This window comes from Phalangium opilio, unplaced genomic scaffold (assembly GCF_054372755.1).
Source record: "Phalangium opilio isolate 3A_F unplaced genomic scaffold, DU_Popi_V2 ptg000024l_1, whole genome shotgun sequence".
Taxonomy (NCBI): domain Eukaryota; kingdom Metazoa; phylum Arthropoda; class Arachnida; order Opiliones; family Phalangiidae; genus Phalangium; species Phalangium opilio.
Genome location: NW_028324155.1, coordinates 575,138 through 591,555, shown reverse-complemented (window position 1 = coordinate 591,555; position 16,418 = coordinate 575,138).

Sequence of the window (16,418 nt, the reverse complement as noted above, 5' to 3'; positions counted from 1 at the left end):
CGTACGAGGGGGTCTCTGGAAAGGCGCGGTGCTTTTCCCAGGACACCAATGTAGTGCGAGTTAAACATTTCTACAGGGGCTACGTTGAAAGTGCATTACGAATTTATCATCTGGATGTGGGCTTTGCCCGGAGCACCGCGAGGAGTAAGGCGCTCCTTGAAACGAATCTAAAGTTGTCGGAAGCCGGAGGAATTCTTGATGGGTAAATATGAAATTATTTTGGTAAAAGGCTTAGAGAGTTAGGTGTATGTGTGACTTACAAATATAAACATTTCTAGCTAAGAAAGGAGTGTATTTCCGTTTGTAACTAATGGTAATGTTTACAAACGATGCATGTTAGTCCAGGTAACATTAATCCATTTTGTTAACTACTATTCAACAATATAGTAAGTGATTTGTTAAGGGGTGTTCCATCTAAAGAACGAACGTCTATGAAGATACTTAAAAATTGAAACGGAAATAAATCAAATTAATTTCAAATTGGTGCCATTCCTTTAGGCCTACACGCATTCCTTTCAAAGTACAAAAGAAACTCGGGGTATCTAAAAAATCTCAAAGATGCTGAGAAAGGATAAAAAGTTTTAAGGGGAAAAAGAGTTGAAAGAGCATCGCTCTCTGTGTGTGTGTGTGTATGGGAAGCGAAGGAAGGTTGAAACTTCCATTATAATTTTGGACACGCCGCATTAGACTCGATGCCTGAGGATGGCGGATTCCGCCGCCTCAGTCCGAAGAGCTCCGAGGAGAGCCAAGCTAGCTACACATCGATTGATTTCGACAAGGCTCGTTCCAACCCTTCCCCGCGGGCACCGCCGAAATCCTGGCTCAGAACGTCGGTCCCTTTAATGGAGAAATTAAAGGCGAGAATTCCGAATTTCCAACAAAACCCGTTAGCTACATTCAGAAAGAAGTTGCTTGCGCGATCCCAGCCGAGACTCAAAATTCGATAGAAAACTGGACGCGTCTGGAAATATGGGTGATTCGCGTTACGCGCCTTTATACACACGTAGGCCATTTTGAAATGTTTGTCGCAAAAACGTCGTATTTTGATTTTTAGCGAAACTTTAAGTGCACTCAGTAAACTTCGCTTACAATTAACTAGCTAAGCCCTGTTATTTTAAGGAAACTGATGGAATTCATGAAGAGTTTAGTATCTACTTATAATCAATGACTTTACAAATTAATTAACCAAAAACGAACATTGTTGCCATGCCTCCTTGAACCTATAGTCGTACAGATGCAACCTAATCGCTGTAAGGCCCAAATTTTTCCAGCATGGCACGCGTAACCCATTCGACAAAAACCCCTTAGGCGGAAACGAAGTTTTTTCTCAGCCGGAAAACACGTTTTACTAAAATCGATGTTAGAAATTGGAACACCGTGTCCATACGCCAAAAAAAAACCGCCACGTCAGTTGTTAAACCGAGGGTTAATAATAATAATAGTAATAATAATAATTTCGTTGAGCGTTATGAGTCCTAGAAATTGGCAGCTTATGATTTAACACCACAGACTTTAAAAAGTAGAAAAAGAGAGCGAGAGAGAGAGAGAAACAAAAGAAATAAAACAGAGGAAATAACGTCAATAATTCTTTTCCAAACCATTTCAACCACAGCCGTTATTTTTTTTTTAAATAACAAACAATATATAGTAGACAGACCTACATATTTGTTCTCCATTAGCCTTCATCCTTTTCCGGGTATGGAATTCATACGGGATAACAGGATGAATAAGAAAAAGCATCGTAAGTATGATTAAAAACTTTAGCCTACATCCTCTCTCTTGGATATGTCTCTTTATTCACATTCTAACCACGAATGATCATGGATAAACGTAAAAAACGACCGCACGACGCGTATGTGTGACGTTGTAAGGCAAAAAGGAATCAAAATTCTATTTTTAGAACGGACTAAACGATTGGAATTTGGCGAAAATGTCAAATATGAAAAAAATGGACGTAAAAAATACGAGATTCAAAGATGGCCATGCAGGGTTATAGAATAAAGGGGATATTTCTTTTTCATTCTTTTTAGGAATGGTAGCCTTGCCTTGCCTTGTTCGAATCGTAAATCGCGGGGGCCCGTTAAGAAGAGAAAAGGAAAGGAGAATTGACAAAAATGCGAGAGAAAATCCGTATTCGACTATGGCTATTGCTATGGGTAACGTATTTCTCAAAAACATCTGTCCACTTTGAAGCCGTTTCTATTTGATGGATGGATTTTAGCGTGTACAGCGGAATTTCGTTCACAGTCTTCTCAACACTACTCAACCGTGAACCAAAAAATTGCCTTCTTATAAAAAAAAAAGGAAATCAAGCGAGCCACATAGCGAAACACTCGATTTCGAAGAAAAGTCTATCTATCTAAGACATACTTATTGTTAAATGTAAAGCAATGTATGTATATATATTTGGATTAATAAAAAAGGGCCATTTTCATATTTTAGTCAAAAAATTGCTTTCTTTCATCTATCTTAGTTGCAATGATAACAAACTTAGTTTGTTCCACAAAAGTGTGGAATTTATCGATGTACTTAGCTAGTTACCAACGTTTTGCAGAGGACAAATATGAATAATCTAGGATATTCCCCTGAAATATCTCTTGTAAAACGAGATCTCTGTCATTTCGAAGTTGGTCAGTGATGTCTACTTAGCCCCCTATAAGACCAGCACTATGTTAAATATATGGAGAGAACACAGGAATGTGGCTTATGAGTGACTCTTTCTCTCAAAATGGCGAAGAACTTCAAAGGTTCTAATTGGATTAATGAGGACCTTAACTTTAGTAGATGAGATTTTGACCCCTTTCGCCAAGCTCTTATCCTTAATCTTTATGTAAAATAAACTAAAGCGTCACTAGTTAGAGGATAAGAAAATGAGCTATAACACCGTTATAGAGTGTGTTCACGTATATTTTGGGATGTTAGGCTTAAAATATGAAAATATTGTCAGTTATGGCTTCATGATGGTATTATGTTAATTTAATTTATTTTCACCAAAAAAAAGTATCATTTCTGATGAAATTCTGGCAAAATTTTGCAGTTTAGCTTGACGTAAAGTAAGCTGAAAGATTTATTAAGGTTAGTTGTTTGAGTAATGTTTCGATTCCCAGTTCGCCCCAAAAAACTCCATTCTATATATCCTTACCCCAGATTTATATATATATACCGGTATATAAAAGGTGGGGAAATTTCATAAACTACCTCTAGAAGTCCCCTTATGTAGTATACCTTTCCCCATCCACCATTCCAAAATCCAAGGCGATTTTTATACGATCAAAAAAAGTATATAAGGCTACAGTGAAAAATATTTCTCAAAACTCCGAAGCTTTGAGTTTCATAACGACAATTTCCCGATTTTCTGGTAGAATAGCAAACTGAAATCGCATTTAAGAGTCAAGTCGAAGAAGAAACGCTTCCAAGGGAAAAGGGTTTCAGTGGTACATTTATAAAAACTTGTTACGTAAACATTAGCTTCATTCATAAAAGATTATTCTGATATTTATTCTATTTACACGTATGCCAATATACACAATCGAATTGCAAAACGTTTATATATACTATACCATCTGTAAATGTTTACTTGTCGTAAATGCGTTTAAACATAAGTTTATAAGGTATGTTACATAAGAGTGAACCTTCCTAAACTTTGTAATGCTAGAGACTTACTGAAAGCTAGTTCGAGAACGATGCGAAAATAGGCTGTCCATCTTCCTATTTAGTCTGTACTAAGCCTTTGACAGCGCCTCACCAGGAGTACTTCACGAGAATATATGACATTTCACCTACATCTACATCACTGCATGACAAGCTCTCAGTAACCAGTGACAAACTTATGGAACATATCTTATAAAATTTTGGTTTGAATTAGTTTTACAAAACGTTATTAACCAAATTATTCAATTTTAAAGATCATAATGCATATATTATTGGATAGTTAGTTGTTTATCTAATGAAGAATAGTTATATTAATTAATTAATGATAATTTAATGAAGTTATTTCCAGTCCAAACTTAACCATTACACTAAAGGTTCCATATCATTGCCAGTAAATGTGATAGATACGAAGTCAAGCAATATCCGGGTTGTAAGGGATATAATGGAGTATAAGTTATGGTTATGTGTCTTCACAATTTTCTTCCCTCAAAGTTTTCTGCCCTTTTTCCTTATCCATTTCATAGCCCCTGTCCCTTTTCTTCACATCCCAGCTACTGTAGTGCCAGTTTTTAATAAGTTTTCATGTATAGTATAAGTTTTTATAAAATATTTTACAATAGTGGAATTTTAGGTTATTTTTGGTTAGTGAAGGCAATATTCAATCCCTAAGTTTTAGCTTCAACCATAAGTTCAAAGAAATTCTGTTCGCAGGCACCATAATTAAATTGTCACATTTATCAAACTTATAAGAACGTACACCGAGGTATAGGGTTAAGAACTGACCCGAGCGCTGGTCGCCAGGGAGAAGCTTAACCCTATGGCTCTTTCATTTGTCGCGCCATGGCGGCGACATCTTTTTTAGAATCTATGGGAACGGGTCCAGGTAGTTTCGCGGCCGAATTCTATTTGCCCCTTTCTCTCCGATTCTACCGAGTTTTCTTTGTCCTGCTCAGATCCTCTCCTTAAGATAATTGCCCGCTACACGATCTTTGTTCCCCTCACCTAAGGTTACCAATGGACCTCACAAAAGGTCATCAATTTGAAAGAGTGTATATATTGTTAGGTATTTTTGGGAACTTGTCAAAATTCTTGGTTGTATTATTTGTGCTGTGTGATTTTTGTGGGCGATACCTGGTACGACATTAAGTCGCGGTTTTCTGGCACCCTGACACCGACGCTAACCTCTGATACGACATTAAGTCACGGTTTTCTGGCGCCCGAACAGGGACGCTGACCTTCGGGTCAAACGTTTAACACGCGGGAAGCTACTTAATATTTTGATTGGCCACCTACCATCCGGGTCTTGAAAGTGGCTAACGTTAATTGGCCAACGGTCAATCCGGGTCCCAAAAGTAACCACGTGACTCAAGGTTTTAAAACCGAGGACTTGGAAGAAATAAGAGAGGCTGGACGAAGAACTGACTGGAGAAGCAAGGAACGAGGGTTCTCCCGTTTGACCCGAGAATAACATCAATGTCGGAACGTCGACTTCTTGAAAGGAACCAAGCATTGGGGTAACCCCGAAGAGGCCAAGAAGCGAGCTCGTACAGACACATTAAAAAGAAGAAGATTTCAAAAGAATCGCGTTTGCGCGATCGCTAAGAGAGTGCGGTAAACGATGACGCGAAAGCGAAACAATAAACCAGGGTCGCCAGGAAAAATGGATTGAGTACAATTTTGTTTTTGTTTATTTTGGAGGGGATTGTTATTATGTTTATGTTTTATGTTTAATGTTTATTTTGGAAGGGTTTTGCATGGGGGTTTAAGTTGATAAAATGTTTTTAATTTGTAATTAGTTATTTTGAAAAGTTAAGTCAAAAGTTACTGCATGCTATGTTCAAGTTTAAGTGCTAAGTTTAAGATGACATTAAAAGAGGAAGATTTCATTGGTAACCAAAGAGTGTTCTTTTAACATAAGCCTATATACCCTAAGAGTTATTTCATGAACTCGCTACCCCCTAATAGTGCCAGGGTAAGCGAAGGGAACTCGGATGATTAAGTAGAAGTTATTTGTAGCATAGGAGCTCCGGATGCAATCAGACATAAAGTTAAGATAAGAAAGGTAAAACTAAAGGTTATATAAGTTTGATGATTCAGGTGTAAGGTGGTCTTGCATTGCTACGAAGGGGTTGCCTTAAAGTTAAAGATAAACGCTACAAATTGGGGGCCCAGCCGGGATAAGGTTCATCGAGTTTTAGGTTAAGATTGTAGGGTATCAGAAGTATATAAGAAGTTAAAGATAAATAACAAAGGCGATAAGGCGATAAAATCAATGTTTACAGGCTGAGTTATGCTTTGAATTTTTTTTTTGTATCCATTTTTTTTTTCTCTCTCCTTCTTAAAGTTTACTGTAAAATTGTTGAAAAGATTAGGATATAGTTGAAACAGGATAGATTGATGAGCAACAACATTTATTCGAGGTTTAGTGTTGACTTATCGGAAGCTCAAAAAAGGGCGCGAAGCAATCGTTACATACAACGCACAGATATGAATGGTACAAATCAACCCCTCACGGGGAACAATTCCCCGGCTTTGGTTAGTCCGTCAACTTCAAGAAGTAACTCCCCAAGTAGAATAGCCGCTACTGGGACAACGGGAGGAAACGTTATAAATCCACCCATTGCATCCCAAAATCAAGGTACTTCACCGCCAACTGTACCAGGGGGAAACCCTACTCCACAGTTCGTCAGTATGGCTTTATTCAACCAATTAATGTTAAAGATTAACACCATTGTAGATCAACAGGTTCAGCAAGCTAACGATATTCGGTCGCTAGTAAATAATAACACAGCCCCGGTGCTAAGCGCGCCAAATCAAACAGCCCCTAGTCTCACTACGGGGGGAGCAGCGGTAACCGCCAGTGTAGTGAATTCTTCAAGTTTAGGAATCGTCCCTACCAACCCGATTTTACCCCAGGGGGGAGGAAATGTCTTACCACCGTCAATGAGCCCACTGCCATCCACGACAGGTAGTCTAGCGACGGTCAATGCGCCGCAACAAAGTTTAGTTGGTCCCCCCATGATCCCTTTGTCTGCCCCGGTGACAGCTCCCGTACAGTTTCTCGGTAACCCCACCGATGCGGGACCTAAGGATTTTTTACGCCGTGCCAGGCAAATGATGATGACATATAATATAGATGAGACTACTTTTGTACAAAGGTGGATCCCTAGCATGTTGATGGGACCCGCCTCTGACTGGTACTATACGGAAGCATTTGACAGGGGTAGAGTATTTACAACGTGGGATGATTTCGAGAAAAGATTAAGAAAAGAGTTTGAGAGAGAGGGGGCTGACGAGCTGATAAAGGATAAAATGGCTTTAAGAGTTCAAAAACCGTTAGAGTCGGTGGCCGATTATGCCACCGCAATGCTGAAACTTATAGGTCAGTTGAACAAACAGCCCGATCCAAAAGAACAGATAAGGTATATTTACCGTAACTTAAGAATTGAACTCCAGGGTTATATTAAGTTAAAGCATATAGAAAGTGTTCGCGAACTAATCGACGACGCTTCAAACGTTGAGCGCTGTGTTGGGAAGCAGAGAAACGTAAGTGAGGTTGTTATTAACAGGACCGAGGGGGCAAAACCTTTAAACCCTCAAACTCCTAGTTTCACTCCCACCTGTCAATCATGTGGGAAAAAGGGACACACAGCCAATAATTGTCGAATAAACAAACCTAGGGTAGAAAACAAGCCTATTCAGGGTGGAGGAAGTTATTATAACGCCGATGTACAATGTTATAATTGCCAACAATATGGGCACAAGGCACCATGGTGTAAGAATCCCAGGGTGGAAAGGCAGCGCCCAAAGTCGGGAAACGAAAACGCGGACACCCAAAGTCGAGCCGTGGGTTCGTCCGCGCCCAAACAATAAAGGAAGAAGGGGCCGACACGGGGGAGATATGGCCGACTGTAGAGGATCTTTTAAACGGTGGTCGGGATTTTCTACAGATATTTTTAGGAACCATACCGTGTCAGGCATTAGTTGATAGTGGCTCAACTCATACAATAATTAACAGCGCACTTAAGCCATTGATAGAGAAGTTAGGTTATAAGACCACCAATAAGAAGATTTCAGCATTGGAACAGCCAGACGGGTCATTAGTATCTATTGAGGGGACCGTAAATTTAACTTTCGGATTACCCAGAAAACAATTAGATTTTCAAGCAGTTTATGTATCGAATATAGCTTATGAGTGTGTTCTAGGACGCGATATTTTAGGAGCGACAGGTATGATAGCGGATTTTGGTAAGGGAAGATTTAAGTGGTCAGATAAGGAAGATGAAGTTTTTAAGTTTAAGAATGAGATAGAAGAAGCAGGGAAGATTTATGCCTTATCATCCGCGCCGTTGGGTTTAGGCCGTCCTCAGAATACCAGAATAGATTATGAAGGGATTTCCGATGCTCTATCCAGAGCACCACTAGAACCAAATGAAAAACAAATCCTAGAAAACTTAGTATCCAACTATGAATCAATTTTTTCCACTTTTCCTGGAAAAACCAAGCGTATTGAACATTATATAGATATAGGAAACCACCACCCAATAGCAAGTGCCCCTTATAGATACTCCCCTGCTAAACGAGCCCAAATGGATGTGTTAATTCAAGATATGTTAGATGAGGATATTATAGAACCATCAGATGGACCATGGGCTTCGCCGGTAATTATGGTATCTAAGAAAGATGGAGGATTTCGTTTATGTGTGGATTATAGAAAGATCAATAGTATAACGCGAAGGGATGCGTACCCCATGGCTAGAATAGATGATATTTTGGATAGCATCAAAAAACCAAAGTATATAACGACCTTAGATATGACCAGTGGATACTGGCAAGTACCACTGCACGAAGCTCACAGGGATATCGCCGCATTGGTAACACATAGGGGTTTGTTCCGACCCAAGGTACTCATGTTCGGACTCACCTCGGCACCAGCGACATTCCAAAGAATGGTTAATAACTTATTTGGAGATTTATATGGAATGGGTGTTTGTGCATATTTAGATGATCTGATCATCGCCTCTGGAGACTTTGAGACGCACATGAGAACCTTGGAGGAAGTATTTAATAGATTAGCTAAAGCAGGGTTAACGGTAAAGGCTTCTAAAACCAATTTTTGCCAGAAGGAATGCAGGATTTTGGGTCACCTAGTAAATAATTTAGGCATTAAGGTTGACCCCGAGAAAACCTTTACCATGAGTGGCTATCCAACCCCATGTAACGTCAAACAATTAAGGCGATTCTTAGGTATGGCTAGCTACTACCGAAGATTTATCGAAAACTTTTCAAAGATAGCGGATCCCTTAAACGCCCTGTTACATAAAGACGCTGTATTCAAATGGAAAGATATTCATGAACAGGCATTTATTAAGTTAAAGACATGTCTGTCTTCAGCTCCACTTCTTAGCGCTCCCAATTACGATTATCCGTTTATAATCCATACGGATGCTTCAAACACCGGTCTAGGAGCCGTGTTATCACAGAATATAGATGGGGAAAAGCACGTGGTGCAATTCGCCAGTTGTTCGTTAAGTGCAGCTGAGCGAAATTATTCGACCACCGAAAGGGAGTGTTTGGGTGTCAGATGGGCGATTGAGAAGTTTAGGCCTTACATAGATGGCACCAAGTTTGAGTTATACACGGATCATAGTGCAATTAAATGGCTCCATACCGCCCCAGATCCAACGGGAAAGTTTGCCCGGTGGAATAACTATTTACAAGCCTTTGATTTTACAATCCATCACATTCCGGGTAAATCTAACGTGACTGCAGACGCGTTAAGTAGGTTACATGAAGAAGACCACCCGGAAGGGCACATCTCCGCCTTACGAAAAGCTGAGCCGACCATAGTTCGTTTCGATAGGGAGGAGATGGTTAAGGCACAAAGGGGCGACGAACGGTTAGGCGCTCTAATAGCTTACCTAGAAGAAAATACAGTACCTGCCCAGCAAGAGCTGCAGGTCTGGGTTGAGAAAGTGGCGCCACTCTGTGATATCCGTGAAACTATTTTATACAAAGATATAGAAAAATGTTCAAACGGTTGGGACAGTTTCAAGATTTGGGTACCGGAGTCCCTTAGGGCTCGGGTGTTACATTTAAATCACGATATACCCAGCGCAGGTCATTTAGGGGTTAAGAAAACCGTAAGAAGGGTAAAAAGCCAATTTACATGGCCAGGATTGACCTTAGACGTAATAAACTATATAAGATCTTGTAAAAAGTGTCAAACCCATAAGGTACCAAATTTGATGCCCGCAGGGCTTATGAAACCTAGTGATGTAAGCGAACCATGGGAGGTCATCTCCATGGATTTAAAAGGTCCCTTCCCACGCAGTAAAAGAGGATTTAAATACATTCTGGTGGTCACTGACTACCTAACAAAATGGGTAGAAATTATACCACTGCGTAATGCATCCACGAAACCCATAGTTAATCATCTCATTGATGATATTTTCACGCGGTTTGGTTTGCCATCCTGCATAGTTAGCGATAATGGTTCCTGTTTCGTAGCAAAGTTAATGAAACAAGTTTTTGAGAAGTTACAAGTTAAACAGCGATTTACATCCTTGTATTCGCCACAAAGTAATGGTTTGGTTGAAAGATATAATCGCACTATAGGAACCCTTATCGCAACGTTTATCGAGGGTAACGAACAGAGGGATTGGGACAGATACCTCCAGCAATTCGCGATGGCATTAAGAACAGCTCCGCAGGAGACGACTGGCTTAACGCCCGCGTCTCTTATGTTTGGCCGAGAAATTAGAACGGCTACAAGTCTGATTGACGAGAAAGACCCAGATCAATTTTTAGATCCAGAAGTAGAGAAAATCTATGGGTTAAAGGTAGTTACACGGGTAAACAAAGCCCTGGAACTCGCTCGTGAGAAGGTTAAAAAGGCGCAAAGCCGACAAAAAGACTATTATGACCAGCATCATAGAAAATTCGAATTTAATGAAGGTGATACCGTCCTACGGAAAACCCATTACCAATCGAGTGCTGGCAATAATTATTCCGCAAAGTTAGATAAAAGATACGACGGTCCATACCGAATTGCGGAAAAGCTTTCACCTCACACGTATAGGTTAGAAACTTTGTCAGGAAAAATGCTTAAAGCAACCTACAAAGTATCAAATCTAAAGCCTTACGTTGAGCGCACTGAGCACAAGCTACTAGATGACGATCTAGAAACGCTCAGTGATAAAGATAGTTCGGATGACGAGAACTCCAAAAATTCCGTCACCACTTCAGGTCGAACGTTAAGACCGAGAGATCCGATAACGGGTAGAGTTAAAGTATAGCGCAAGTAACTAGTTAAAATTTTTTGTTGTTGTCTCAGTTAGGTTCTTGATAGAATAAAGATTTAGGTTTTCGATAGTTGTAGTTAGTTTTGTTTTTCGTAAATGGTGCACCTGTACATATTGATCGATCGTAAATTTAGTTCACTTGATATATATATGATTTTTGGATTTTCAAGGGTATCTATGACCATTTTGAGTAGGTTATGTTTCTTTTATTATGATTTGTTTATGGCCTCACATCAGTATGGGGTGTTAGTGGGTAAGCGCTAGCCTAATAATAAGGTCTCACGAGGACGTGTGACACTAAGTGGGGGAGAGTTGTAGTGCCAGTTTTTAATAAGTTTTCATGTATAGTATAAGTTTTTATAAAATATTTTACAATAGTGGAATTTTAGGTTATTTTTGGTTAGTGAAGGCAATATTCAATCCCTAAGTTTTAGCTTCAACCATAAGTTCAAAGAAATTCTGTTCGCAGGCACCATAATTAAATTGTCACATTTATCAAACTTATAAGAACGTACACCGAGGTATAGGGTTAAGAACTGACCCGAGCGCTGGTCGCCAGGGAGAAGCTTAACCCTATGGCTCTTTCATTTGTCGCGCCATGGCGGCGACATCTTTTTTAGAATCTATGGGAACGGGTCCAGGTAGTTTCGCGGCCGAATTCTATTTGCCCCTTTCTCTCCGATTCTACCGAGTTTTCTTTGTCCTGCTCAGATCCTCTCCTTAAGATAATTGCCCGCTACACGATCTTTGTTCCCCTCACCTAAGGTTACCAATGGACCTCACAAAAGGTCATCAATTTGAAAGAGTGTATATATTGTTAGGTATTTTTGGGAACTTGTCAAAATTCTTGGTTGTATTATTTGTGCTGTGTGATTTTTGTGGGCGATACCTGGTACGACATTAAGTCGCGGTTTTCTGGCACCCTGACACCGACGCTAACCTCTGATACGACATTAAGTCACGGTTTTCTGGCGCCCGAACAGGGACGCTGACCTTCGGGTCAAACGTTTAACACGCGGGAAGCTACTTAATATTTTGATTGGCCACCTACCATCCGGGTCTTGAAAGTGGCTAACGTTAATTGGCCAACGGTCAATCCGGGTCCCAAAAGTAACCACGTGACTCAAGGTTTTAAAACCGAGGACTTGGAAGAAATAAGAGAGGCTGGACGAAGAACTGACTGGAGAAGCAAGGAACGAGGGTTCTCCCGTTTGACCCGAGAATAACATCAATGTCGGAACGTCGACTTCTTGAAAGGAACCAAGCATTGGGGTAACCCCGAAGAGGCCAAGAAGCGAGCTCGTACAGACACATTAAAAAGAAGAAGATTTCAAAAGAATCGCGTTTGCGCGATCGCTAAGAGAGTGCGGTAAACGATGACGCGAAAGCGAAACAATAAACCAGGGTCGCCAGGAAAAATGGATTGAGTACAATTTTGTTTTTGTTTATTTTGGAGGGGATTGTTATTATGTTTATGTTTTATGTTTAATGTTTATTTTGGAAGGGTTTTGCATGGGGGTTTAAGTTGATAAAATGTTTTTAATTTGTAATTAGTTATTTTGAAAAGTTAAGTCAAAAGTTACTGCATGCTATGTTCAAGTTTAAGTGCTAAGTTTAAGATGACATTAAAAGAGGAAGATTTCATTGGTAACCAAAGAGTGTTCTTTTAACATAAGCCTATATACCCTAAGAGTTATTTCATGAACTCGCTACCCCCTAATAGTGCCAGGGTAAGCGAAGGGAACTCGGATGATTAAGTAGAAGTTATTTGTAGCATAGGAGCTCCGGATGCAATCAGACATAAAGTTAAGATAAGAAAGGTAAAACTAAAGGTTATATAAGTTTGATGATTCAGGTGTAAGGTGGTCTTGCATTGCTACGAAGGGGTTGCCTTAAAGTTAAAGATAAACGCTACACTACTTTCAGTGCAATCCCTCACTACTAAAGAGGTTGGCTTTGGCCTGGCTATGCACTATTTCAGGCTCACGAAATGTTTTATGTAAGTGGCATTTCCCCTCAAATCTATATACCCTTATTGGGTTGTAAGAATTTAATCAGGCTAAATTGGCTATTTTGTTTAAAGTTACGGTTTCAAATACACCATTACAAGCTCGTCGTACAAGACTTGAATGTGTATGTTTATAAGAGCAGTTACCTTTTACGACTAACAACATGGGGTAAAGTGCATATATACAGGGTGTTTCTGATAATTCTGGCATAAATTAAGGGGGATGTTCTTTGGGTGATTTTGAGTCGGAAATGCAACTTCTATCTTCATTTTGGCGTCAGAAACACCCTGTACTAATTACGAGCTTTTACCTGCCTTCTTAATGCGTGTTTTTAAGGAAAACTGTTATGTTTTAGAGCAAGAATAAGTACAAAATTGGTATTTGACCCAGATTTAACCCTGGACAACAATGCTTTAATTAAACTTGAACCCCTGCTTAACAATTCCGGTTCAGGAAAAGCACTTTACTCTCGAAAGTTATTTATAGATTTCGATTATACATTCTGCATCCGATCTTCTTAAAATAGCGATCATTGTATTAAAGCCTAGACTTTTTTGAAATACGATAATAGTAAGTTTTCGGGATCACATTAAGATGACTGGAAAAATTTCCTTAGTCGTAAAAAAAACTGTAAATTCTTTTCTGATGCAACGGGAAGAAGGAAAAGGCTAAGATCTTCCAATTTCGCGGTAAAACGTCTGCGGGGTTAAGACCAAAATTCCTTTTACTCGTCAGAGAGACGGGAGGGTGATCTCCCTGTTAAAAAGTCGCAAAGGGGGGCGATCCCCTTCCGAGCTTTTGAAGCCCGCTTCCTGGTCTGACTACGATAAGGGAGTTATTATCCATTACATATTCAACGCTGCTTAATATGCGTGACTGGTTTATCGTTGACTCGACTATACGGAATGATGTATACGGCTTCAAGCGGCCAGATAAAAACAACTTCCCCACCCTATCGCTTTTCTTACAAAACCCCAACCAACGTTAGGGTGAGCTCCCAATGACTTTCAGTGGCAACCAAGTAGGTCTTACGTCAAAAATGTTAAGGGTGGAAAAATGTCTGGTAAGTAACAGACAGTCTCCGGAGTGAGTCCCGCATTAAATCCAATGGTAGTAAGCGGAGGGGAAAAAAAGAAAATCACCCAAATGACATCATTACCCATAATTCTTCCTTCCTGCCTTTGTATCTATTGACACCGAACTGGAGATCGACTTAGGACAGAGATGGACGTTAACGTATTCAAGTATTCAATTATACGAGAGAAACGTTTAACAGTATGTCAGAACGAAGTTGGAAGGTGTTTCATATCATATAATAAGAGGAAAAATGATATTCATTATCATGCAGTTAATGGGACATACTTCGAAAATAGGATATGTATATACTATACGTTACGAATTTTTGATAAAACATTTGATCAAATATTAACTTCCTTTACCTTCTTACGAACTTTCATCCTTCCGTAAACTGATTGTTCTGACTTTGATTTATGTTTATTTTGAAAATATTCCCCCAGGAAACAAAAAAATTGGAGAAAGAAAAAAAAATCAAATATTCCACGTTATACACTGTCTAGTCTTGGTATACGAAAGCTTATATTGGGTCTAATACAACTAGTAGAATATCCTCCTGGCACTGACAGGGTAGGCAACCTTTGACTTGGCCTCGAGTCGAACGAGGATCCGAAAAGATCGATGCCTCGAACGACTCACCAGCTAACCAACCAGCCAGAAGAATGCCAAGGGAAAAAAAGCTAGAAAAAGAAGTTACGGAAAAGAACGTTTGCGAAAAAATCTGGCGAAAACCAAAAAAGTTACCACAGAAACAGAAGAGTGGACCAAAAAAAAAATACCTTGAACGTAAACTGACCCCTTCTTTGGTAAGGGTTAAAGGAAGCATCAATGTACGGGAGTTTGGGGTTACGGGAGTGTCATTGGTGAACTTTCATATATCTAGATAGATACGCCCTATATCGAAGATTCTCGCCCCGCGTTTTTCTTGGAGCGTAGTTTTTGGGGGCGCCCAAGGCCTACTACTACTACACTCGTGGTTAACCGCGGTGAACAGCGATTCATCATAGTTTGGAACATCGGCTCTCAATTGAACAGCCTAATAGATCATTGTTACCGAGTACATTGCAGTATCCCTTCTCTCCCCCTTTTCTCTTGGCCTCGTGAAGCGTTGACCCGAATGGACCCAACCAAATATCAACATCGCCAGCCGACTACATTTACAGGTATATAAGGACAGAAACCAAGCTACCATAAACTTTCTCCGATATTTATGAGATGACTCTTACAGTGTTGGCAGAGCGCCTAGTTGCAAAAGTCACCATTAGATGAAAGTAGTAACGTAGAAAAAATATCAAAACTAAAATCACTGGCAAAACACTAAAGAGATGAAAACAACTACAGGCTAGGAGGAATTAGATGGAAACCAATTTGGTCAACACTTCAAAGCGCTCCGACTTTCTTAAATGTCACATCCCTTAAAGAGGAGGAAGAAAATAGCCTACACGAAAGGGGACAAAGATGGGGGGCTAGCTGGTTAAGCCGACTGGTAAAATTTATCGATTAGCGAAGGCACCAAAACATTTTCCAGGCTCTCAGTTCTCCTCCTCCATCTTTCACCCCCGCTTTAGGCTAACCCTCACTGTCCTCTTAGAGTCCCTCATCCCTGGCGTCGTTTCCAAAACGATCCCAACCTTAAAGGTCGCGAGGTGGAGAAGGAGAGAGGGAGGGATGGGGAGGATGAAGGGGATCCTAGTAGAGCAAAGAGAAGGCCGGAGAGGCGGGAAGAGGGAAGGGTATTAGCGATACTCTGGAAGGTATATCTTGGACCCTTATATGCCCAGGAGGCCAGGCGGGGTTAGGTACTTTTTTATAGTTCATTCGCGAGGTGACGATGAATTAAATCCAAGTCTAAAGGGGGTGGCTATTACGCTTGTATCTCATTTATCCCAGTGTTAGTTTATTGGTAAGAGGAACGCGAACGCGTAGGGCCTTCAACGAAGTAGAAGAAGAGAGAGGGTGAGGGGTCGCCAAGAAGGAAGAGGCTGGGGAGATCAGTATGCCTCCTCCGATGGACTTTCTGTCTCTCGCACATGACATTCATTTCCCCTTCTTTTATAAAGACTTCTGTTTTAGGTGTCAGGAGAAGCGCCTTTACGCCTTAGTAGGTTTTTTTTTCTTTATTTTTCTCTCTTTCCTTTTCTTCTTCTACGTTTTATTTGCGCGTTGGTCCCCTGCATTTCTTTTATTTTTTTTCCTAGAGAGTAGAGCTTCTAAGATCCTTCTCGATTTTACGAACGGGAAGTTAAGGCTTCCTTTAACGGAATCTCGCGAACCGATTCCCTCCTCCTTCCTATATACTTTTAACCCAAACTAATATCAACTTGATTCAACATTGGCTTGAGCCGGAGGCAATAAGGGGGGGAGGGGGAAGTTCAACAAA